The sequence below is a fragment of the Acipenser ruthenus genome, chromosome 2 (assembly GCF_902713425.1).
Source record: "Acipenser ruthenus chromosome 2, fAciRut3.2 maternal haplotype, whole genome shotgun sequence".
NCBI classification, from domain to species: domain Eukaryota; kingdom Metazoa; phylum Chordata; class Actinopteri; order Acipenseriformes; family Acipenseridae; genus Acipenser; species Acipenser ruthenus.
Genome location: NC_081190.1, coordinates 28,130,857 through 28,155,908, shown reverse-complemented (window position 1 = coordinate 28,155,908; position 25,052 = coordinate 28,130,857). Strand labels below are relative to the sequence as shown.

Genomic DNA, 25,052 nt, shown 5'->3' with positions numbered 1-25,052 from the left:
CATTCATTCTCAGTCCTACAAATAGGGTATCAGATCATATACAAAGTACAAAGCAAACGGAAGAATGTTGAGCAACCCTGGTCTGAGAGGTACAGGATATTTGGCTTTGCATTCCACCAGTGCTCTCAGTTACATTCATGAATTCATTACTTGCTAAACTGCACAGATAAAGAATAGTTTAAATGATTTAAAGGTACCTAAAAAAAAACACACACACGACTGTAGCTCTCCAGGACCAGGACTGACCACCACTGATACAAACGTTATTGTGGATTGGAGCAAAAAAATGTTAAGAACAGTATCAACAAAGTTTCTAAAAATCTGTTCATGCAGGTTTTTCGCATTGGTTTTTATGCCCCTGTGAGAGTTAAATACCAGCTATCTTCCCCATGAAATATTATGCTCCAAGTGTATGAAATGAAGTTGCATCATTTTCTGTTTAATAGTTATTTATAGATCCTATTCTGAGATAGGTCAAAACAATTTGATGTACAATAAATATTTCTTATACATTACCATTTCCCTGTGTCTTATCTGAAGCATCTTCAATGTAGGACATCACAGTAGTTAGAAGATGCCCACTAGAAAGTCTGAAAATAGCATCTACCATTCTGGATAGGCCACTCATTAGGTTCCGTTCCAAGTTTACTCCAAAACGTAGTTCTACTTCGTGCAACAGCTAAAATACAGATGCTAAAGTTATTATTATATTTATTTATTTATCATATGCCTTTATCCAAGGCGATATGCACAGCTGTAAAAAAGAGTTGAATACTTACAAATAATGTAGTAGTTAAAAAAATCAATAAATAAAACAAAATCAAACTAAACTGAATGCGAGCAGAAAGAAGTTGCATGGGAAAAACCAGGAGCAGTGGAGTTTTGTAAAAGCTGGAGCAGGTGGATTGCTGATGCAGAAAGGTCACCTAGGAGGACTAATTAAAGTGATTATACATGCTTATAACTAAAAATATTAATTTCTCATCAATCACCATAGTAGAATAAAAACTAGTACCTACCAGTTTAGGATGCTTTAGGAATGGAAACAGACCAAGGACTTCTTCAGTGGACTTCTTCTCCATCATTCTTTCCCGAGTGTGTACAGTTCTATTCATGCTGTCACATATGGCTTCAATGTTCGGCCTCAATTTCGTTATTTCTTTTCTTATGGAGTCCAAGTGTTTGGCAATACTATGCTCGTCTTCTCCTGGGAACTCCTCACTTTGCATCTGCAATATGTATCATAACGTTAAGTAATTCAATACTTATGATCAGGCATTTACTGCATGTATTCTCTGTGCTTTTCTTTACTCTGGAAAAATGCTAAAGATCAAGTACTCTCCATGAAAGCCAATTAGCTAATAAACTACACAATCGCATGTATGTACATATATAAAGTATGTAATTCTATTTCAATCTATTTCTGTCAATGCAGATCCAAGAGTTAGGCTTACAGATTCTCTTCTCTTTTTCATGAGCGGTTGCTGTTGCTCTGGTGCACGCTTCCTTCCTCGACCCACAGCACCAAACTTTTTTTTCATGTCTTCTACAGTCTCCACTGAAATAAGTGTCTTTCTCTCTTTTTTGAATTTATTTCTCAGTATTTCAAGTAGAGTAGCCTGAAACAATGATAGAAAGTTAAACCTATGTCCATTATCTGGCTATAAAAAATACATATCAACTAGTAAAAATATATTTAACGCTGCATAATTTTGACAAATTAATGTTTATTCGACTATTTCTTTTATGAATATAACTACCAAATGTATACTCACATATCCAGTTTGGCTGTCATCCCTTAGAAATCTGTACTTACAGCACAAAGTACTTAGCACAGTACTGTACATTATGTGGTCTGGATACCTAAATATACAGATTAGAAAATAATATAGGCATATGAATTGTAAGTGAATTGTAAGAAAAATATATATTTGAGAAATAATGTCATGAAATACAGTTGCATTTTACAATTGCTTTAATTTACAAAAAAAACATGCTGAAAAGCATTATCAAAATGAATTTAATCAAACTTTTTCTCTTGAATAAAATATTGCTGTTATGATAGATTTAAAAAAAAAATAGTAATCATTTTAAAAATGAATATGCTATTTTATGTTATGTAATTATTCTAAAATTGGTTGCCTATGTATCTAAAACAAACACCGAAATCTCAGTTCTTACAGCGTATATTTGCTGAGGTCATCAAACAGAGTCTGTATTAGAGCTGCACGAAGGGCAGATTTGTCTTTTGATTTGAAACCAATGTCCTTTCTATCAAGGGCCATCTGTACAACTGGAGGAAATATAGGCAATGTATAACATGCGGTCCAAACATGAACACTTGTTGAGGTTTGTGGCACTTCTCTGCATTCTACTGGTAGCACCTTCTCTGAAACAATATGCTCATTTGCTTTTGTTCTATGAAAATACAAAAAACAACAAAAAAAACAATATTTCATAATTTTAATCACCTGAAAATATCTAAAGACTTGATATTTAAACAGAGCCTTATAATATAACAGCCATATTAATTTTCTACACAGAAGTTTAAAACCATACATTCCCAGTCCTCATTTTCAGGAATTAAACTAGTGAAAATACCTCTCTCTCTCTCTCTCTCTCTCTCTCTCTCTCTCTCTCTCTCTCTCTCTCTCTCTCTCTCTCTCTCTCTCTCTCTCTCTGTGTGTTTCCATAAAGAAATGTACTCCCATAATATACATCTTTCTTACAATACAACATTACAATACAAAAAGCGTACTGGTAGTAGTAATTTATACTTTTCAAAGTGATTCCTGTATAGTATGTGGTATTTAAATGTAAATACTAAAACACAACAATAGACTAACATAATGTATAATATATTTGTCATTACATACCTTTTAAGGTTCTCGAGAGCCTTTAAAAATTTGACTTGGTCCTTCATAGTTCGGAAGATCTTTCCAATCATATGTTCTGTCAGACCTAAAAGAGTCTCACCATCTATTTCTTCACCTAATGAACAAAAAAACATAAAATTAATCAGAAAAATAAGCACCAATGTTAACCTGCCATTGTAATTAATATCACAGTTTTAAATGCAAGCAGTACCTTATACACAGTATGATGAGGTGCAATATATAAACATCCATCACTGTCTTCATAAGCATCTAGTGCATGGTAGTCAACTTCATTGCCAGGTGTTAATGTACACCACTCATGCAAAGCCTCTATTTTGAAGGCATGAAGGTGAGAATTAAATTCCAGAGCAAAATACAGTTTCCCACACAAAATCCATGTACACCTAAACTGAATGATATGCAAGATTTTGAAAAAAATGGGTAAATCCTCATGGACTACATCGACAATGAAGTAATCCTTGACTTCGTATTTCACGTGATCCACAGTTAGTTTCTTTACTTTCAGTATGGTTTCATCAGCTTCAAGTTCACTGGCTTGAATATTGCATTTTTCTAGAATAATGTCTTTCAAAGATGTAGATGATAGCTGAACAACACAAGACCCTTCTTGCTCATATGACTGATGCAAAGCATCTGCACAACAAAAATCCCAACACTGTCTTTGTTGATGTCTTTTTGCTAAAGTAAAGCAGATGTTCCGGAAGTTCCACACATTTCTTGCAAGCCGCTTAAAGTACTGGTGCTTTCCTTCAAAACGTAAGCACCAAAGTGAAATTCTCCAATTAAAATCTGCAAATGTGAAAGTGACGACTTTTTCACAACAGGAGACATTACAAAGTCTACTATTTCACGCACCGGCGTAGATTTAGCTAGGGACGGTAGGGACATGTCCCTACCAATGTCAAGGGACCGTTGAATTGTCCCTACCAATAATTTTGATAAATCTTAAACGTCTTTTGTCAAGTCATTTTATCTGCTCCACAAAGGGTTAACTCTCTCAAGCCCCCCGCCCCTCCCCCTCGTTAGTCCTCCCTCCTCCAAAAAAAACAAAACAAAAAAAAACGCTAATTTGATTGGCTTTGGCCCTTCCATACTGCATCACTGTAACACGGACTCAGTGCGAGGGACCAGCAGAGTGTGTTGTTTTCATTGAAGTGCGAAAGTGCACAAGGACTCGGGAGTGAAAGGTAAATCTCCGGGTTTAAAATAAAAAAAAAAAATTCTAGTCATTCTTAAACGGTGTACATTGTGCCACAATTTTCACATTTATTTTAAAAAATAAGAATAAATATAATCAGTTTAATTCGATGTTTGTGTTTGTTGGTTAATGCGTTGTCATATTATTTCAATCCTCCTTCCTCCCTTTGTAACTAACTTACTCCTTGCTTGATATTTTTGTATCGTGTGTGTAAAAAGCGAACACGAACATATGTATTTGATTGAATGGACAGTGTGACTATCCAGGCGGCTAAATAAATGCACTATATTATATAGTCAGTAATTAAAAATATATAAAAAGTCAAATTAATGGTGGGGGGGGGGGGACGGCGGACAACGACAGATATACAAATAAATTTCAGTGTGGCGTGAGTAAAAAAAAGGTTGAGAACCGCTGGTTTAGGCTGGACTCTGGAAAGACGCTCATCTGAAGTTGCCGCTTGCCGGTCAGGCTGATATGAGTGTGAGCCACTGACTGAATGAAAGCCAGGTGCCGCGGCTGAAGGTATTGTCAGCTCGTCAGCAACATAGTTTGAGAGAATAAAGCTACCTACCTACCTACCTATTACGTTAGCGACCCATTGCTAGCTGCTAACCCAACGTCCTGGTGGCTAGCTAGCTTGTTTCACAGCTAAATCATTATGTGTGTGTGTGTGTGTGTGTGTGTGTGTGAGAGAGAGAGAGAGAGAGAGAGAGAGAGAGAGAGAGAGAGAGAGAGAGAGAGAGTGCGTGAGCATGTTTTGATATCGTCATTCAACTAACGTTAGCTAATCACTTCAATTTGGCTTTAGGTGACTAAAGCATAATAGCAACCAAAAAAATAAAGATGGACATAAGGAAGTTTTTTTTACAAAAAGTCAAAGTGTAAGTAGGAAGATGTTATTAAAGTAATAAACACAATTGATAATGATTCTCATAGCAAATGAAAAAATAATTTACTAATGAAGTTAACAGAGTCATACTTTCTCTCTAAACAGCATGCATCAATTTATCATTTTATCAGGCGAGTGAAGCAGTGCAGCCTGGTAAAAGCAGTACAGAGGCAGGTGGAGCAACAGGTCGCAGGTGGGGTCTGTAATGGCTTAGTGATTATAACAGTGAAAGTGTTAGACTCAGTTTTGAGATATATTATTGTTTGAGGCACATTGTGATATAATAGTAGGCTAATGCTGTATAGTAATACTCAGCAAATAAAGTTAGCATAGCCATATATTTTCTCTCTATATGGCATGCATCAATTTATTATTTTATCAGGTGAATGAAGCAATGCACCCAGGTACGAGCAGCAGCACAGACACAGGAGTGGCAGGCAGAGCACGTGAGCGTGCATGTGCTCATGCTTGTAGCGCCAGGGGTATTGGTAGCTTACAGTAAGGCTGGGATAGGTTATAATTCAGGTTATTAGTAATTCTACAGCAGGGATGTCAAACCAGCTTCCAGGAGGGACACTTTATCATAGTGTTTTAAGTGTATACCAGCCAACTTCATGTCAATCAAACTGTCCTCGATTCATGTCCAGCATTCATTTCAAGCCACCAGAAGTTACCATTTAATAGCTTTCTACTAAAAAATTTCTTCCCGGTGGGGCATGCCCCCGAACCCCACTAGCGACCGTGACTCCGCCCCCCTACAAAATTGTGTCCCCACCAATGTTCAAACCACACCTACGCCCTTGACCTCCGGAATGAAGCAACCGGAGGTGGATGGAAAGACTCAATATTGCAGCTACCGGGGCATGCAAGATATATGCAATTATATATATATATATATATATATATATATATATATATATATATATATATATATATATATATATATATATATATATTAATGTTATTTTTTTTTATTTTTATTTTTGGATGTTTGGAGTTTTACTCGCGCATAGTTTTGTATGTTATTTCCGAATTTCTCCTTAGACATGTCTGAAGGGGACACTGTATTACTTAAAACGTGAATTAACGTATTAAAACGTGTTAACTGTGAGCAGTTACCTTGGGATTACACACCAGGTTCAGACGCATTGAATGGACTAATGTATCCGCAGGCGACCTAAGACTCACCGTTTCAACGGTGTCAGTAGTGCTCAACAGAAAATAATGCATACAGAAAAATATTGTATACTGGCCATGGGCTTTGGTTAGTATACAGTGTCCCCTTCAGACACTAAACAGTGGCCTACAGTTTTATGTTTGTCTGAAAAAAACAACTACAATTGGTATTTTTAATAATCATTAACATGTTCATTATTTCAATATACAAACATGCAGTATTTTGCAATTATTTAAATCCAATCTTCTCCACTGCAGTTAAACTATGGTTGTTTTTCCTATGCACTTGACAGTGGTGGTGGGTGTTTTTGCCAAAAACTGCTTTAAGTGTGTGATGCAGTGTTGTAAGATTTATTGACATTATGTTGATAATCAGAACAACAGGGTTCACTAACCTCGACTAGGTCAGGGTTAACACAGTTGAGCTCAGATGAAACAGCCCATTTGCAATGTACAGTACTGGGTGGCTATTGGTCATTCAGCAGTGTGATGCAAATACCTGCAGTTACCACAAAGCGCTGACCTGAGCACACTTGCTCATTTGCTATTCTAGTTTTCTCCCTGGGATGCTCGTACTTAAATATTTAATATAAATGGACTTTAGTTGGTATATAGGGGGCTGGTGTCTATAGAGTTAACACAAACTGTTTTACAATTTCTGAAAATGAAATTAATAAGTTGTGAGCGATGGGGATATAAATAGGCCCAATTAATCCCACACCTGCCGCACACCTTCTGTGAATGATGCAATTGTCAGCAAATGATTTACTGACCATCCCAATATAATTTAGGAGCAAAAGAAACATCTGTAATGGCGTAATTACAGGGATTAATTATAGCATTGTTTCTTTACCGGATATCTCAATCGTCCTGCCTGGGGACAGATGTGAAGTTATGTATATATACATTTAGTGTGCCCAATTATTTTACCCCAGATTTTCTCCCCAATTTGGAATGTCCAATTATTTTTTCTCCTCATCGCAGCAATTCCTTACACAGCTCAGGAGATCCAAAGGTTCAGTGGGCGTCCTCCGATCCCACAACCAAACTATTATCCTCTTTTACACCCAGGAACACGAGAGCGGATGTCAGCGAGCTACTGACCTCTGGAGGACAAAGGCCAGCCCTGCAGGTGTCCGCTTTTGAGCTCACAGGGCGCCTGGCCAGCAGGGTTCACTGTAGCGCAATGAGGAGAAACAGTCCCTTTTGTTTTTGCTTCCCTAACCCACGGGAGTGCCAGAGCCAATGTTACGCTCCCTTTGGAATTCACAGCGAAGACCGACAACTTTGCACAGCCAGGACGCGAACCTGTGCTGTATGACCACACAACCACGCTTTTACCAGGTGAGCCACTCGAGGACCCCCTGATAGTGTTTTTGAGGTTAAGATTCATTTAAAAGTTATAACTAGCTCTTTATTTTATATATATATATATATATATATATATATATATATTGCACCAGGATGACTGAACAAAAGGAAAAGTGAAACGAAGAAACTGTAAAAAATGACGACTGGACACCAACCACTAAAAGCTGGTAATTTTAAACTTTAAAGAGATAGTTTATACCCTCTAAGCGGGCAATTTCTAATCTCTTTATTCATGCCACTGTCTGGTGCTCCAAGGGAGACTACAGTTGGAATTTTATACCAGCTCTGTTATCCCCAGCTGGGGATGAAATCCATTGCGAAGGGGATGAAGTGGAGGTGGCTGTACACACACACACACAATTTGTTACAAACTGTTTATCCAATTGACAGGAAACTTAGCATCAACATTATAGAGTATACATTAATGATAATATACAAGATTGTGAATGTCACACAGTTTTACATACATCTGGATAATCCCTCATCAGACTGTGATTAAACATTTCATTGCTAATTCTTATTCTATCCTGTACATACTGTTGATATGTCATGTTCATCGTTTAGAGTTTACGTGGCAGGAGATGTATATGTATACATAAGCATAGGCAAATTGTAAGCATGGCAAATTCTTTGTTGAGATTTAGTAATGTCTTTCTCAAAGAGACCCAAGTGTAAATGTTTGTCGTAAGCACCATGGATAATAGCATTTACATAATGTCCCGTGACAAGAAATTACATCTAAAATACAAATGTATTTTTTTCAGATTTGTAAAAAAAGACCTGCTTCTCCTGGTGTTGTATCCTTGCTGGACGGAGATGGTGAAGATGCTGGAGGCGGCCAAGCCAGCACAGTATGGGGTAGATTTGACAAGGGACAAGAAAAGGTAATTAGAATTACAACGTGATGTTTAGGAACCCGCATTAGAGAGACAGATAGATTCAAATTATTATTTTTCTCTGTCCCCTTACATTTGTATGCTGTTTGAAATCATATTTTTGTAATAATCTGTTTTCAGGATATGCCATAGACCTAGGTTAGATGAGCCAAAATGTCTTTATATCAGTAGTAACTGTGTATAGCCAGGTATACAATCGGAAACTTAATTCACTTTTGAGTTATTGTCTATGTTTGGTACACAGCTTATCTTCCTGATTTTATTTTTATTTTTTTTAACTTAGGTTCCATTACCAGTGCTGTCCCATAAAAATGAACCATTTTCCTGCCACATTGTTTCACCCTCTGGACATATCAATGATTCAGATCTTTTACACATATCCATCTTATATGGATGTTTTGTGTTTTGTTTATAAAAAATGTGTAAATGTGTAAAGGACTAGGGGTTGTGGTGTTTGTCTGAAGTAAGAGAGTGGTGGTGTAACATCAAATCATTTGCAGCACGAATAAGTCACAGTCACTGGCCATGTCATGCACACTTATTTCTAACTCATTGGTTGATCGAAAATAAGTTTAACATGCAATGGAGTAGTTCATTGGTTTTATACGCTCCCTTTAAAGATGTAATAAACAATCTCATCCAGTGGGATCTCTTTTCAGAGTGTGCAGTAGCAGAAGGGGATTGTGGGAATGTGTGGAGCTAAGGAAGGTAGAAGGAGATGCGCAGTAGAAACCCTGGGATATGTTTACACAATGAACTAATTTGTGGATGAATATCGTTGGTGTTAATTAAAGTTAATAAGACAAAATATTTTAGTGTAAAATTATACTTGATGGTGGGGTACTGCCTTTTTTAATTTTTACAGAGATGTCATTTTTTAAATCTTATTGCTATCTTACCAGAAGGCCACCTCCCCTCCAGACATTCCGATCAGAGAAAAGAGACAATTCGAAGCCAACCCAAAGAGACGTCCAAGACCTTGTCTGGGCTGCCTATCTGTAATATCAGCTAAAAAGGAGGCTCCTGTAACAGTAAGTTATCTTTCCTGTAGCCATTCCCTAGACTGCAGTGTTATGTGGCACTTCATTACCAAATCAATCAGAAAACATGTCACCTTCAGTTAGTCCATTTTTTTAATTTGTTTTTTAAAAATCAATTAAAAGATATTTAAACTTGTCAGTTTTTGTTTACATTGCATTATTTTGGAACTCTTAATACAATTATTGATAATAGAAACAACTTTGCAAATGCCATTACTATTTTTCAGATTCCTAGGATGAAACCGTTGGCCATAGCAACAGGAAAAACTGATTTAGCACACTTTGAAAAACAATATTGAAAATATTAAAACAATCAGCTCTATCACAATGACCTCAGTGAAACCCAGCGTGGTTGCGGGATGATACAAAATCCATTGTAATGAACAATAAGTGAAATGCCGGGGGTCCCGAGTGGTGCATCCAGTAAAGGCACTCCACGTGCAGTGCAGGATGTGCCCTATAGTCTGGACATCGCGAGTTCGAGTCCAGGCTATTCCTTTGCCGACCGAGGATGGGAGCTCCCAGGGGGCGGCGCTCAATTGGCCCACGCTTCGGAGGACAGCGTGTGTTTGTCTTCGCCCTCCAGAGTCAGCCCTGGGGTGGTAGCGGTGAGCTGAGCATAATAAAATAATTGGCCATTCCAAATTGGGGAGAAAATAATAAAAAATAATTGGCAACGACTAAATTTATAAAAAAAAAAAAAAAAAAGTGAAATGCTTCAGTTTTTACAAGCTTGATTAATATGCCCCTATTTACCAGATAGAGGGGTCTACTATTCAATGGTTCTATAGAATGTTGACACACGCTGATGAAAAAATAGCACCATCTAGATTTCTTCCTTATCAAGCAACTAAATCAGACACCATATATCTTGTGATCGTAGCAGATTTTGCCCATTTTGAGGATAAGTGATACCAAACATTAAACAAACTACATGGGAAGTTTTATTAAAAGGATTCTCACCTTTCCCCAGCATACAGCTGATCCTGTCCTAATGTGAAGGTGGATCCAACAAGTGACGTCGTGATCCTGCCAGTCAAAGTGCAGAAAAATCACAGTCAAATGCATGTTGGCCTGATAACCAAATATTGTTCTTTTTTTTTTTTTTTTTTAAATCCTGCGCTAGTAAATCATGTATCTGTGTCAGGATAGCATATACAGCATGCTCATGCCTAAGTAAACAAACATTTTAAGAACATAAGAAAGTTTACAAACGAGAGGAGGCCATTCGGCCCATCTTGCTCTTTTGGTTGTTAGTAGCTTATTGATCCCAGAATCTCATCAAGCAGCTTCTTGAAGGATCCCAGGGTGTCGGCTTCAACAACATTACTGGGGAGCGGGTTCCAGACCCTCACAATTCTCTGTGTAGAAAAGTGCCTCCTATTTTCTGTTCTGAATGCCCCTTTATCTAATCTCCATTTGTGACTCCTGGTCCTTGTCGAAAAAGTCCCCTGGGTCGACATTGTCAATACCTTTTAGCATTTTGAATGCTTGAATCAGATCACCGCGTAGTCTTCTTTGTTCGAGACTGAATAGATTCAATTCTTTTAGCCTGTCTGCATACGACATGCCTTTTAAACCCGGGATAATTCTGGTCGCTCTTCTTTGCACTCTTTCTTGAGCAGCAATATCCTTTTTGTAACGAGGTGACCAGAACTGAACACAATATTCTAGATGAGGTCTTACTAATGCATTGTAAAGTTTTAACATTACTTCCCTTGATTTAAATTCAACACTTATCACAATATATCCGAGCATCTTGTTGGCCTTTTTTTATAGCTTCCCCACATTGTCTAGATGAAGACATTTTAATAAAGAACAAAAATAAAAAACACTTTGTTCTTGAGTTTATTTTGGTATCTTTTGAAATTGGTATTCTTCTTGTGTGTGTTTGTGTATATGCATGTGTGTGAAGGATGTGGGTTGGTGGGAGGGTGTTCATTTTAATGGATTTATGTCTTTTTAAGACAGAATGCTTTTGACAGCTGTTGTTGTGTTCACAAAGCTTTAACACTTGAGTAAGTCCTTGAGAATTTCATGCAATCTTTTAAAGGTTTTCTGACCTGTAAATTAGTCCTACAACCACACAATGTCAGTGGAGTACACCTAATATGTGTAATTAACAATAATTAAACATTACCAATTTTGACATGATGAATTAACACACAGAAAAGGCTAATGACTAATCAAGCTTTAAATCCAATTTCTTAAAGGCTTAAAAAAATTAGAGTGGTTATCTTCTTTCTTGGATTTGGGATTTCTATTATAATATTTTTATTTAAGTATTTCTTCAAGATATAGGCAGTGCCATTTACAGTGTGGCCCTGAATCTTGGATTACTAGCCTCCTTGAGGATCTTTAAAATACATATTCCTGCTCGAGCAATATTTAAAAAAAATATATCTCTGGTTGCAATTTGGTTTTTAACATCAGGGAAATGATTCATCTATATGCTAAGGGTTGCAACTTTAAGATCTCTTTTTTCAGTAATTTCAAATGTCTGTCTACTAAAGCCTTTCTATATTGTTCTAAAGATAAATGGCAGATTATGAAAAATATATTGTCGTCACAGTGCATGACTGCAAATGGGTACTGATGTACATTTTGTAATCTGGCACAGTCATGTTTTTTTTCTTTTTCTAAAACCAAAAGCCTTGATTGCCTCAATTTCTATAGCTATAATTACTCATTAGCCAATAGTTAATGTGTTAATAACTTATTTATTCTTTAGATCAGTTTATGGGGAATTTGTATTTGGTCATGTGGACATCTGGAGGTTATAGGACGGACTGACTTATCATTATATATATATATATATATATATATATATATATATATATATATATATATATATATATATATATACACACACAGTGACACTCAAAAGTATTCACCCCCTTTGGACTTTTCCACATTTTATTGTGTTACAAATGGAATCAAAATGGATTTAATTAGGAGTTTTTGCTACTGATCAACACAAAAAGTGAAAAGTGAAAAATAAAATCTACAAATTGTTCTAAATTAATTACAAATATAAAACTGAAAATAATTGATTGCATAAGTATTCACTCCCTTTGCTATGACACACCTAAATAAGCTCTGGTGCAACCAATTGTCTTTAGAAGTCACATAATTAGTTGAATGGAGTCCACCTGTGTGCAATTAAGGTGTTTCACATGATTTCAGGTTAAATACACCTGTCTCTGGGAGGTCCCACAGTTGGTTAGTACATTTCCTAACAAAAACTACATCATGAAGGAACTACAAGATGAAGGAACATTCAAAGCAAATCCGGAATAAGGTTCTTCAAAAGCACCAATCGGGTAGGATATAAGAACATTTCCAAGGCATTGAATATCCCCCGGAGCACAGTAAAGTCCATTATTAAGAAATGGAGAGAATATGGCACAACTGTGAATCTGTCTAGAAAAGGCTGTCCTCAAAAACTGAGTATCCGGGCGAGAAGGGCACTAGCCAGGGAGGCCACCAAGAGGCCTATGGCAACTCTAAAGGAGTTACAGTCTTCCACGGCTGAGCTGGGAGACACTGTGCATACGGCAACAATAGCCCGGGTGCTTTACAAAACTGGCCTTTATGGGAGAGTGGCAAAAAGAAAGCCATTGTTGAAAAAAATTTGCATCAAATCTCGGCTAGAGTTTGCCAGAAGGCATGTGGGAGACTCTGAGACCAAGTGGAAGAAGATTCTATGGTGTGATGAGACCAAAATAGAGCTTTTTGGCCACAACGCTAAGCGCTATGTTTGGCGCAAGCCTAACACCGCACATCATCCTGAGAACACCATCCCTACCGTGAAGCATGGTGGTGGCAGCATCATGCTATGGGGATGCTTCTCTGCGTCAGGGCCTGGAAAGCTCGTGAAGATGCAAAAATTGCAGTGTCCAGATGTGCAAAGCTGGTAGAGACTTATACAAATAGACTCGTGGCTGTAATTGCTGCCAAAGGTGCCTCTACCAAATATTGACTCAAGGGGGTGAATACTTATGCAATCAATTATTTTCTGTTTTGTATTTGTAATTAATTTAGAACAATTTGTAGATTTTATTTTTCACTTTGACATTATGGACTTTTTTGTGTTGTTCAGTGCAGCTGATGCATAGTTCACTCACCCTAGTCTCTGTAAGTCCAGAAGTTACATAAATATTAAGTATTATTTAATCCATCAATACTTCAACATTCGTAAAAGATCTTCACTCCAAATCTCACTTTATAGGCTTTACAGTACACCAAACTGCTATATCATTCTCTTGCTGTTTTGTGAGGTTTTTGAAATTGAGAGGAGCCCTAAGCTAAACTGCTATATAACATCCTGCAACATGCTTGTGGTTCAGTGTTGAGCTCTGAAGATGAGGTCACTGCTGCTTGTCTGCCTGCTTGTGGTCACACTGACTGTGGCTATTCCTGCCCCTATGTAGAGGGGTCTGAAACAGACAAAACAATGAAGGTTGGTAGAAATAGATAAAATTGTATTCTTAAAACTATGTATTTATTTGCATTACTTATTATTTAAACTGAACAAAATTAACTCTAATGAAACTCGTATTTCTAACTTGAGACATAGTATCCATTGAAAGTTAATTTCTGCAGATATATGGTAGTTCCATTCAAGGTGAAACAACTTCTAACGTAAGAAAGAAAAACATTTTACTCACTTGCAGGCAATATTCCCATATTCTAGATATTTATCTTCTAGGGTAAAACCACAAGAAACTAATCCAGGTAGACCAGAATTTTAACTGAAGTCCTTATCAACCTTGCCTATATGTTGCTGCAGGTCTTCAAAGGATGTTGGGTAATGATTACTGTGAAAAACGTTTTCTCATTTCACAGGAAGAAAGGGATAGGGACAGTGTAGGGACATGTGTTAATGCCATTCATGCAATCTTATTCGGTGTGGCTGAAACACTGAAATAATAAGGAACTTGCAGCACTCTCCTCTCCCAGATCACCAAAGATGTTTTACTTTCTTTTTTTTGTGTGTGCTGAAAGTCAATTTCAATTTCTTATGTATATTATACTGTATCTGGATAATCATTTAAACAAATCTTGTTATATCATGATATTTTAATATATTTTATATAAATGTTGTATTAGGCTGTGTGGTCCAGTGGTTAAAGAACAGGGCTTGTAACCAGGTTCCCGGTTCAAATCCCACCTCAGCCACTGACTCATTGTGTGATCCTGAGCAAGTCACTTAACCTCCTTGTGCTCTGTCTTTTGGGTGAGACGTAATTGTAAGTGACTCTGCAGCTGATGCATAGTTCACACACCCTAGTCTCTGTAAGTCGCCTTGGATAAAGGCGTCTGCTAAAATAAACAAATAATAATACTATTCTTTTCTTACCCAAGTGTGAACTATTTAAATAATATCCCTGATACCGATATAGTAAATGGAAGTGCACAACAAGTAAGGTTTATGAAATGATGTGGTTAACCCCACCCACTTTAAATGGTTTGGTTAGCCCCACCCACTTTAAATTATTTGGTTAACCGACTCATGGCTTCTTTTTTTTTTTGATGTTAGGAGTTAGAATGGTATTTATCGTTTCAACGGTGTCAGTAGTGCTCAACAGAAAATAATGCATACAGAAAAATATTGTATACTGGGCATGGGCTTTGGTTTTGCCCAGCGCCGTAACTAAGCATTTAGCTACCGGGGCATGCAAATATATATATATATATATATATATATATATATATATATATATATATATATATATAAATTGCATGGATATCCGGAATGAAGCAACCGGAGGTGGATGGAAAGACTCAATATTGCAGCTACCGGGGCATGCAAGAATACATATCGTAGATACTGGGCATGCAATTATATATACAGTTAGTCCAATCAATGCGTCTGAACCTGGTGTGTGTGTGTATATATATATATATATATATATATATATATATATATATATATATATATATATATATATATATATATATATAAATTGCATGGACCTCCGGAATGAAGCAGCCGGAGGTGGATGGAAAGACTCAATATTGCAGCTACCGGGGCATGCAAGACTCCATATCGTAGATACCGGGCATGCAATTATATATATATATATATATATATATATATATATATATATATATATATATATATATATATATATATATATATATTATTGTTATTTTTTTTCTTTTTTTTTTTTTTTTGGATTTTAGGAGTTAGGATGGTATTTACTCGCGCATAGTTTTGTATGTTATTTCTGAATTTCTCCTTTAACATGTCTGAAGGGGACACTGTATTACTTAAAACGTGAATTAACGTATTAAAACGTGTTAACTGTGAGCAGTTACCTTGGGATTACACACCAGGTTCAGGCGCATTGATTGGACTAATGTATCTGCAGGCGACCTAAAACTGTCCTATATATAAATTGCATGGACAGATGCCTTGACCAGTCTGCACCCAGCTACCTCCAGACCCTCATCTCTCCCTACACCCCCACTCGACCTCTCCGCTCCGCCTGCACTAGAAGACTAGCTCTACCACCGCTACGCTCCCCTGCCTCCAAAGCCCGCTCCTTCTCCACCCTTGCTCCGCAGTGGTGGAATGACCTTCCTACAGATGTCAGGACTGCCCAGTCCCTGACCACATTCCGGCGCCTCCTTAAGACTCACCTCTTCAAAGAGCACCTGTAGAACTCCTCTGTTTGTATCCTGGGACACTATCACCCTTCATGTAAATGTGCTTTATTTTGCTCTTATCAGCCCCTATTTTACTGCATTTAATCCTGTACTTCAGAATACTGTAATCTGCCAAGTTTTTAACCTGTAGTACTTTGTATTTACTCACATCCTGATGTAACTATCACTATTTAATCATATCCTGATGTAACTATCACTATTACCTGCTGTATTATTGAATTGTGGTTTGTCAAACTTGTACTTTACCTGAACAAAAGTTATTGTATTGCTTGCTCTTATTGTATTACTTGTATTGTAACGCTTGAAATGTTTTTGCTTACGATTGTAAGTCGCCCTGGATAAGGGCGTCTGCTAAGAAATAAATAAAAATAATAATAATGGACCTCCGCAATGAAGCAACCGGAGGTGGATGGAAAGACTCAATATTGCAGCTACCGGGGCATGCAAGACTCCATATCGTAGATACCGGGCATGCAATTATATATAATATATATATATATATATATATATATATATATATATATATATATATATATATATATATATATATATTATTGTTATTTTTTTTTATTTTATTTTTTTTTTGGATGTTAGGAGTTAGGATGGTATTTACTCGCGCATAGTTTTGTATGTTATTTCCGAATTTCTCCTTTAACATGACTGAAGTGGACACTGTATTACTTAAAACGTGAATTAACGTATTAAAATGTGTTAACTGTGAGCAGTTACCTTGGGATTACACAACAAATTCAACCGCATTGATTGCACTAATGTATCCTCAGGCGAGATAAGACTCACCGTTTCAACGGTGTCAGTAGTGCTCAACAGAAAATAATGCATACAGAAAAATATTGTATACTGGCCATGGGCTTTGGTTTTCCCCAGCGCCGTAACTAAGCATTTAGCTACCGGGGCATGCAAATATATATATATCTATATCTATATATAGATATATATATATAAATTGCATGGACCTCGGATTGAAGCAACCGGAGGTGGATGGAAAGACTGAATATTGCAGCTACCGGGGCAAGCAAGACTCCATATTGTAGATACCGGAGCATGCAATTATATATATATATATATATATATATATATATATATATATATATATATATATATATATATATATATATATATATAAATTGCATGGACCTCCGGAATGAAGCAACCGGAGGTGGATGGAAAGACTCAATATTGCAGCTACAGCATACAAACATTCTAAAAGTTATAAACAAAATAGGTGTATTTTTTCCTCCAATACCTCTCAGTTAATTATTATTATTTGTTTTGTTAATTCAATACAATCTAGGTAGCTATATATATAATTGTTATTTTTTTTTCTTTTTTTTTTTTTTGGATGTTAGTAGTTAGGATGGTATTTACTCGCGCATAGTTTTGTATGTTATTTCCGAATTTCTCCTTTAACATGTCTGAAGGGGACACTGTATTACTTAAAACGTGAATTAACGTATTAAAACGTGTTAACTGTGAGCAGTTACCTTGCGATTACACACCAGGTTCAGACGCATTGATTGGACTAATTTATCCGCAGGCGACCAAAGACTCACCGTTTCAACGGTGTCAGTGGTGCTCAACAGAAAATAATGCATACAGAAAAATATTGTATACTGGCCATGGGCTTTGGTTTTGCCCAGCGCCGTAACTAAGCATTTAGCTACCGGGGCATGCAAATATATATATATATATATATATATATATATATATATATAAATTGCATGGATATCCGGAATGAAGCAACCGGAGGTGGATGGAAAGAGTCAATATTGCAGCTACCGGGGCATGCAAGAATACATATCGTAGATACTGGGCATGCAATTATATATACAGTTAGTCCAATCAATGCGTCTGAACCTGGTGTGTGTGTATATATATATATATATATATATATATATATATATATATATATATATATATATATATATATATATATATATATATATATATATATATATATATATATATAAATTGCATGGACCTCCGGAATGAAGCAACCGGAGGTGGATGGAAAGACTCAATATTGCAGCTACCGGGGCATGCAAGACTCCATATCGTAGATACCGGGCATGCAATTATATATATATATATATATATATATATATATATATATATATATATATATATTATTGTTATTTTTTTTCTTTTTTTTTTTGGATGTTAGGAGTTAGGATGGTATTTACTCGCGCATAGTTTTGTATGTTATTTCCGAATTTCTCCTTTAACATGTCTGAAGGGGACACTGTATTACTTAAAACGTGAATTAACGTATTAAAACGTGTTAACTGTGAGCAGTTACCTTGGGATTACACACCAGGTTCAGGCGCATTGATTGGACTAATATATCCGCAGGCGACCTAAGACTCACCGTTTCAACGGTGTCAGTAGTGCTCAACAGAAAATATTGCATACAGAAAAATATTGTATACTGGCCATGGGCTTTGGTTTTGCCCACCGCCGTAACTAAGCATTTAGCTACCGGGGCATGCAAATATATATATATTTGTGACACACTCTACAACCCGGTTTCTCAGAGACGTCGGATTCAGCGGCGAAGAGTTGCGTCGCACAGTGAAGAACTTATCTGAAGCAGCAGAGAGGAGCAGCAACTGGCTGTGGTTGAGACGGAAAGATTCTGGCTGGGGATCCCAAGCACAATAGAAAGAAAGAAATGCTGATGTACAGGTAAGTAAGCTGGGCTGAGTTGAGTGGGGGACGGAGGGGGGTCATGCTGGGACGCCAGAATCACCGTCGAGCCCTCTTGAAGTGTCGTGGGCTAGTCGGCGAAACACTGAGGATGGAAGGTGCCCACTTGAAAACCCCAGAGATGTACCCTACTTAGCTCAATCCAGACGGTTGTCATGCTGATGCGCTGGGGAGGCCGCACTTTGGTTGATCCCCGGAGCCAGCATCGCAGCCGTCGTGTGTGCTGATGCGCCAGGGAGGCAAAATAAGCTGATCCCTGGAGCCAGCATTACACTTCAGCCATTAACACCAGACAGAAGGAAACGTAAATGGATGGAGACACATATGGATCACATTAGTTTACTGTAAAGCTACGTCTTAGTTGGTGCTTATCTTGGCGAGAGCCGAGTTCAAATCAGCATGAAGTTTTAACATCTACTCTTGTGTAATGGAAATCATATATATATATATATATATATATATATATATATATATATATATATATATATATATATATATATATATATATATATATATATATATAAATTGCATGGACCTCCGGAATGAAGCAACCGGAGGTGGATGGAAAGACTCAATATTGCAGCTACCGGGGCATGCAAGTCTCCATATTGTAGATACCGGGGCATGCAATATATATATATGATGGAGAGGCATATTCCCATTCCCTTAATAGTTAGGATGGTATTTACTCGCGCATACACTCTAAATCTGGGGTTGATACTGTGGAGGAAGCTTTTAAGGTGCTTCGAAGAACCTTTTTACTAGGGTTCCATGAGGAACCTTACAAATAAGGATCTTTTAAGAACCTCAAGGTTCTACTTGGAACCTTTTATGTTTATTTACAAACTTACATGCATAATATTATATATATATATATATATATATATATATATATATATATATATATATATATATAATATGCGTGTCTGCATAATTTGTCTGGTTAAATAACATGCTAGGAATTACTGGTTTGCAATATCAATAAAAACAAAGAAATACTTTTTATAGAAACCCTTTATTACGGGTAGAGCAATAAAATAAATAAATACAGTATAGGAGTTATACTTTTAATTATAACACATAAATGCATACAAATAAAACAGTCTGTATATGTTTCATTACCCTTAGAATAACAAATACACAAATAAGTGAAAGGCTGACAACATTTCTTGACAGGTAGATATATAAATATATTAATTATAACTAATCATAATATATTATCCATAATGTAATTAATTTAATTACAAACAAAACAAGCAAAAACCTAACTTTAGTCACAAGTATTTTATAAAACAAGTATTATAAAAAATATTAACACATTTATTTATTTTTATTTATTTATTTATTGCATTTATATAGCGCTTTTTATACAAAAGTATCGCAAAGCACTGTATAGTACATAGCAGGAAAAAAATCACAATCCGTTTGTATAGCAGGTCACACATATAACTGCTACACTCAGCCCATTTAAATACAGATTTAAACAGTATACACAATACAAAAGCACCAATTTTAAAGTTACATTAAAACCCACTAAGATAAGCGAGCCATTTTATAAAAGTGTGTTTTTAGTCTTGACTTGAAAACTGTAATGGACCCAGATTTCCTGATAAACGAAGGCTGAGCATTCCAGAAAAAAGCCCTGCCTCCCGTGTTGTTTTGTTGACCCTAGGAATAACCAGCAGCCCCACATCCTGTGATTTCAGAGTGTGGTTTGGAAGATACGGTGTCAGTAACTCCTGTAAATAATGAGGCGCTAATCCATTCAGGGCCTTATAAGTTAACAGCAAAATCACCATTTAAAAAAGTACAAAAAAGTACATTACAATAATCAATTCTAGATGAAACAAAGACATGTATTATTCTCTCGGCATCAGATACAGAAATAATTAGAACATAAGAAGGTTGTTTCTTTTATTATTTATTTCTTATTTCTGTTTGTTGTTAGTAGCTTATTGATCCCAGAATCTCATCAAGCAGCTTCTTGAAGAATCCCAGGATGTCAGCTTCAACAACATTATTGGGGAGTTGGTCTAAGTTTGGCTATATTTCTCAAATGGTAAAAATATACTTTAGTAACTTCCCTAGTATGAGTCTAAAATGATAGATCAGACTCAAAGATTACCCTCAAACTCTTAATTTCGACTTTAAATTTTGATGAGAGACTGCAAGGGTCGTGCTCATGTAATCCTACATTTCCTTTTAGTTGGTTCTGTGAGCCCACTAGCATAACCTCTGTTTTATCTCAATTCAACATTAGGAGATTCTGTGACATCCAATGCTTGATGTCTGTAAGGCAAGTAGCTAATAACACCCAGGCAGAAGAATGTCCTTGCTTTAGGGACAGATAACAGATGGTTATCATCAGCATAGCTGTATACAACTGTAAGTTGCCCTGGGTAAGGGTGTCTGCTCAAAAGAAAAAAAAAAAAAATAGTAATCCCTGAGCCTGTGGTTATTATAGCAGAACCAACACCCTTATTGCTTTCCCGACCTGGCGCCTGACAAAAGAAAGTTTACTATTCCCACTATACTAGGTGGAGTTTTCTGATCTTTTTGGAGTACCCAAAATACATTTCTCAATATAATATTAGGCTGTTTTTTCTCTGTGGGTATTTGATATTGTACACAAAATACAAGGAAAAAAGAAGCCCAAATCTCTGGGTGAGGGCCTCAGGTTATTATTATTTGTTTATTTAGCAGACACCTTTATCCAAGGCTTACAGAGACTAGGGAGTGTGAACTATGCATCAGCTGCAGAGTCACTTACAATTATGTCTCACCCGAAAGACGGAGCACAAGGAGGTTAAGTGGCTTGCTCAAGGTCACACAATGAGTCAGTTTGCCGAGGTGGGATTTGAACCGTGGACTTCCTGGTTACGAACCCTTTTCTTTAACCACTGGACCACACAGCCTCCTCAGCAAGTAAATGTTGTCCATTCATTCTCAGACCAATTTTTGTATCAAGATGGAAGGGGTTTCCCCAGATAATGACAGGTGTGGGAGTTGTAGGGTCCTTAAAAAATAAAAAATAAAAAAATAAAAAACAGAAAAATAAATCACTTACACTGTATTTTAAAAATAAAATGCTGACGCAGCATCTTACGTTATATTGTGATCATCTTTATTTGCATATTCCCATTCCCTTAATTCTTCAATTTCAACACCATCCCTCTCCCCTGATGTAATAATTTATAGCTGTTAGTTTTTAATACTTTTCATGTATTGTATTTGATGCCATGGGCTAGAAGAATTGGAGGTAATTCTATTTATAAATTCACTGTTTGGCAACAGCAGTTCAAAAAATATATATATATATATATATTCCAAATGTTTTCGTTAGAGACAAAAATCCAAAGTTTTTAATACAGGTGATTTATTTATTTATTTATTTATTTATTTATTAATCATTTTCAGCATCTTTAAACAGCTTGTTCAGTGGTAACCACGCACTGGATACTGAAGTAAACTGCAGCTACGTTCCAGCATGAATGAGACACGGACAGTGCGCCACGTTCAACCTTGACCTCTGTACACCAGAAGCAGTTTAAAGTAGATTTCTGTACATTTAAAGCAACATTGTCTTTGTTCATGATGATATATGATAAGTGTATTAGTTTGGTTCTCAAACAAACAAACAAAAAAATCCTTGCATGTTTTTTGCCCCGCCCCAAGTGTAAAAACAAATATTCTCTGACAGCATATAGACAGTACGTGTTTTCCGCAGCAAACAGATTCTTACGGTCTCTGTTCATGATGACAAAGAGTTTAACTGAGTGCATTGTTTCGATATGTTTGATTGGTCTCGCAGCAGTATGGGTAAAAATAGACTGAATGGCCTTGCCCTGCTAATATGTGCGGACATGTCCCAGGAGGAAGTGTTACAGCGTTTCGATAGATCAGGCCATAGGAGGATTAGCAAACCCTGATTTAAAGTAAAGTCTTCTAAATCAGTTTTTAATTGTGGCATCATACAGTCTCAGCAGTCCGATCAGTCTTAGCATTAGTATCAGCAATCTTACCAGTCCCAGCAGTGTCAGCACCGGTCTTACCAGTTTCAGCACCAGTCTTACCAGTCCCAGCAGTGGCAGCACCAGTCTTACCAGTTCCAGCAGTAGAAGCACCACTCTTACCAGTCCCAGCAGTAGCAGCACCAGTCTTACCAGTCCCAGCAGCACCAGTCTTACCAGTTTCAGCAGTAGCAGCACCAGTCTTACCAGTCCCAGCAGTAGCAGAACCACTTACCAGTCCCAGCAGCACCAGTCTTACCAGTTCCAGCAGTAGCAGCACCAGTCTTACCAGTTCCAGCAGTAGCAGCACCAGTCTTACCAGTTCCAGCAGTAGGAGCACCAGTCTTACCAGTTCCAGCAGTAGCAGCACCAGTCTTACCAGTTCCAGCAGTAGGAGCACCAGTCTTACCAGTTCCAGCAGTAGCAGCACCAGTGTCAGCATCAGTTCCAGAAGTAGCAGCACCAGTCTTACCAGCTCCAGTTGTAGCATCAGTGTCATCAGTGTCAGCATTAACTTCAATAGCAGTGAACCAAACGCATGTCTCTCAATGAAGGTATAAACCCATCTACGTGTTCATATCTATAACTTCTATTCTTCTTGTCCTTTTAATATCACATATTTCTAACAGTGTGAATAGGGTAATTTTAGGAATTTGTTGTATCGCTTTGCAGTTTGCATTAATAGTCTCCAGGCTTTAAAATATGATATATTTCACCTTCGTAACATGAACAGGATATGCACAGGGTTTTGTTTTTTTCTTTAGACAAAAATTTGATTTTTGCCTCAGTAAAAATCTATTCCTAGCTAAGCCCCAGGTAACATTAAACTGGTAAGATGGACCATGTCTAGGCAAAATGATCACATGCTTGACATGATTAAACAAGCCCCACCTTGCCCAGACTTAGAGCCAAAGGATTGTATGAACATGTGCCCATACTCACCTTGCCCAGTCAAGCAAAAGGATCAGCTGTTTAATATCATACAGCATAATGCATCTTGACCAAACAACATGGTCAATAAAGTCTGCTATGTGAGCCAATTAATATATATATATATATATGTTTCTCTACAGCAGTTGAATTGACAGTAGAAAGTTATGTAAAATAGTTTTTTAAAGAAAACCTTTTTTTCATGAAAGAATATTTGTCTGTTAGTTAAAAGGACAGCTTGAAATTGTGTTTAGTTTTTCCTGAAGCTTACAGTACTCCCGAAAACATTTGTGGATCACTCACTTTTTTCCTTTGCACTTTAAGATATATGCTGTTTGTTGGCAACTGAAACTGCCCCTCCTCTAAAGTGATCAGATTGATTAGAGGTACAGTACTTGTGTCTCCCAATACCATTGCATCAAATTAACTTCATATGCAGAATTACATTGATTTTTTTCTATCATGTAATTGAAAAACCCTGTTAGAAATAATATGTAGTGCCTCTTTTTCTTATTAAATCTGTTTGTGTGTTTACGTCTTTGTCTACATGCCTGGTGACATACGAACAGAAAAATAGCTAAGCTTTTCTCGGCAGCCAAATGTTTATGTTTATAATGTTGTGTGCGAGCAGGAAGGCGTGGCCACTGGACTGTGTGTGTGTGTGTGTGCGCTTTGTGATTTGGGATTTGGTGTTTAATGTTATGTTAATGTTCTGTTGTTAGGCACACTGGACCTGCAAGGCGGTGTAGCCTACATCCTAGCCCGCGAAAGAACGCTTACTCAACTGTTCAAGTGATGCGCACCATTTCAGACGCTGTATTATATTGACACCGTAAACTACAATACTTAATGCTTTGTCACACAATTACCAGGAATTATTATTCAGTACTGTATTTTAAAGTTGTTTTTTTTATTTTTTACAGTAGTACTAAAATAAAATTGTTTTCAGTTTGCACGAGTGACAAATTATATTAAACACCATGGTTTTAAAAGAACGTCGATAAAAAAGTCTCATTTAATCAAGAGAAAAAGATAGTAATTTGTGTTTTATTATTTTCGTACCAGAACCGCCCGAGAAATCGTAGCAGTGAAGCAAATCTTATGTTTACCTCATACTTAATACTCATGTATCCTAGAAATCGTCATTAAACAATAGACTTAATGAAACATTTTACGTCAGAAAGTTCCCAGAAGTATCATAAGTATTACCCTTTTCCTCTCTCAGTTCAGCCCAATTGATTAT

The 25,052-nt window shown here is 36.8% G+C and overlaps 1 protein-coding gene and 1 long non-coding RNA gene across 3 annotated transcripts in view; one reads left to right on the top strand and one right to left on the bottom strand.

Annotated features, from left to right (window-relative positions):
• The window catches only part of LOC117419279 (17-beta-hydroxysteroid dehydrogenase type 3-like), a 404,515-nt gene that overhangs the window by 288,781 nt on the left and 90,682 nt on the right, over positions 1-25,052 (bottom strand). The gene's annotated exons all lie outside the window — the stretch shown is intronic.
• Positions 8,336-10,813, top strand: LOC131698821 (uncharacterized). The gene is made up of 3 exons (XR_009307844.1): positions 8,336-8,418; positions 9,333-9,461; positions 10,444-10,813. It is a non-coding gene; the product is annotated as an uncharacterized LOC131698821 (long non-coding RNA).